Genomic DNA, 2890 nt, shown 5'->3' with positions numbered 1-2890 from the left:
CCTCCACCCAGGTGTCTCTGACTGAACCGGGATACACAGGTGGGGTCGCGTGCTACGAGAGGCAGATGCCTTTGCGAGTCTGGAATGAGGCTTTGTGGGGAAACCGACTNGGGGAAACCGACGTGGGCTCACACATGATTTCAGTTCATCACTATGAACGTAGCCACATCATGCCCCTCACCTCAGGGATAGTCCCAATCTACAGGCAACCTAAGGACCAGCGCTGGGGAAGGACCACTAACCTGACTCGCCACCCACTTCCCAGCCAGTGGGAATTACATCACATGATGAAATTATTGAAGCAAGACTGATGATGCTGATGTGACCACCTTGTGTTCATCAGAAGATGTTTCTATGCGTTATCGTCAATTAAGATACACATTAAAGACTTAATTTTTAATGATTCATAATATTTAGGAAGCAGTTTCCTGTTTTACAGTTCCCAAGTTACTATGTTAATCAAGGTAAAGAAGTATGAAAATTCTGCTTATTGTTTCAATCCTTGGCAGGTCAGGTGCATAAAAGCCCCACAACAGGAGGAGACAGCAGAATCTGAGAAATTCACATCTGAACAGAATCTCCGCTCCACTTGTGATCTCATGACTGAATCGTTCTCCTCCCTTTGTTGTCAGCCTGTGTGCTTCCAGACCACTTGTACTGGTCCAGCTTCTGCGGGTCTGGCTGCTGCGGGTCCAGCTGCTGTGGGTCCTGCTGCTGCCAGCCTTGCTGCTGCCACCCAACTTGTTGTCAAACCACGTGCTTGGGACAACCTTCTGCCAGCTCACCTGCTGCAGAACTAGGTTCTGCCAGCCCAGCTGTTGTCGTTCTAGTGGCTGTGGACAAAGCTGCTGTAGTCCACCTGCTGGGAGCCCTGCTAGGGTCCAAAGTGCTTTTAGAGCCCCCTCTGTAGGACCCCCTGCTGCCTCTCTTGTTGTATGTTCAGCTGCTCTCAGCCGTCCTGCGCCTGATTGCCTTGCCTCAAACCACCTTCTTCTGCACATAACCTTTGTTAACTACATTTGTTTTGGGGGACCAATTCTGTTCCTAGATTTTGCTCAAAACCAATATACTATCACCATAATTTCTGTGAATCATCCATCTTTTTAAGGAGTTGTGAATCAACTTTATGGAATGCAGAGTAGTTTCCCCACTTCTCTTCCTCTGTGTAGATGGCCATGTGCCAGTTTGGTGCATTCAGTATGGAGCGTAGGTTTCTGCTTTGACACTGAATCAGTATCTTCACCTTCTCCCTCCAAGTTACTCAGGAAAACAAGTCCTAATAACTTTTTCTTAGGTTTTGGCTACTGATCTTCAGAATAATCTCATCATTTTTTAAATATATATATGATTAATATATTCTGCTTTATTTTTTTCATAGTCACTCTGAATTGTCTTCAGAAGCAGCTCTTACATATATTTCTTTTTAAATTTATTTAATTATTATTTTTTTAATGATTTTTTTATTATATCATGTTAGTCACCATACAGTACATCCCCGGATTCCGATGTAAAGTTCGATGCTTTGTTAGTTGCGTATAACACCCAGTGCACCATGCAATACATCCCCTCCTTACCACCCATCACCTGTCTATCCCATTCCTCCACCCCCCCTGAAGTCCTCAGTTTGTTTCTCATAGTCCATAGTCTCTCATGTTTCATTCCCCCTTCTGATTACCCCCCTTTTCTTTATCCCTTTCTTCCCCTACCGATCATCCTAGTTCTTATGTTCCATAGATGAGATAAATCATATGATAATTGTCTTTCTCTGCTTGACTTATTTCACTTAGCATTATCTCCTCCAGTGCCGTCCATGTTGCAGCAAATGTTGAGAATTCGTTCTTTCTGATAGCTGAGTAATATTCCATTGTATATATGGACCACAGCTTCTTAATCCAGTCATCTGTTGAAGGGCATCTCGGCTCCTTCCATGATTTGGCTATTGTGGACAATGCAGCTATGAACATTGGGGTGCATATGGCCCTTCTCTTCACTACGTCTGTATCTTTGGGGTAAACACCCAGTAGTGCAATGGCTGGGTCATAGGGTAGCTCAATTTTTAACTTTTTAATTTTTTAAATTATGTTCAGTTAGCCACTGTATAGTACATCATTAGTGTTTGATGTAGTTTTAAATCCTGTGCCATTAGTCATCCCAAATTGTGTTTTGTTTTATTGTGCAGCATTCCTGACATAGGGACCTATATACATATTGACCATCACATGCCTTATCTATTTTGAGCCCTATGACAGCATCCCTCAAGTCAGAATGTCCATTTTTCAGGTGAGAAAATTTTACTGTGTGATGTTTTGTAAGTAAAAATGGATAGCCTCAGATCAAAAACTGGGTCTTTTCCTCCTGTTCAAGGACACATACATATACATATGAGGACAAGCAGAGATGAAACTTGGACTGAGTACTAGGAGGATGTGCACTTGAATTCATCCTTAGTAATAAAAGGAATAATCCCTTAAATATGCAATTAACATTTACCAAGTTCTTCCCAAATCAGTGTCCCACACCTTGGTGAGCAGCAGATATTTCAGTCAGGAAGCAGTGGCTGCATTTAAGAGCTCTCATGAATGCAGGGAAACTTCCCTTGTTTCAGGATCTGACAAGACCCTCATGTAGTGGATCTGCACCAAATAATTTTGAGCATCCATTGTATCCTCACGAGAGAGAGGTTCATTTATCAGCATTTGTCCTTCAGTATCATATAAATCAAATTCTTGTATGTCCTCCTTCTCCTGAGTACCTTTTTATTTATATATTTTATAATAATTTTTTATTATGTTAGTCACCATACAGTACATCCTTAGTTTTTGCTGTAGTGTTCCATGATTCATTATTTGCATATAACACCCAGTGCACCATGCAATACGTGCCCTCCTTA

Source organism: Ailuropoda melanoleuca, chromosome 13, assembly GCF_002007445.2.
Source record: "Ailuropoda melanoleuca isolate Jingjing chromosome 13, ASM200744v2, whole genome shotgun sequence".
NCBI classification, from domain to species: domain Eukaryota; kingdom Metazoa; phylum Chordata; class Mammalia; order Carnivora; family Ursidae; genus Ailuropoda; species Ailuropoda melanoleuca.
Note: the sequence above shows the minus strand (reverse complement) of the source record.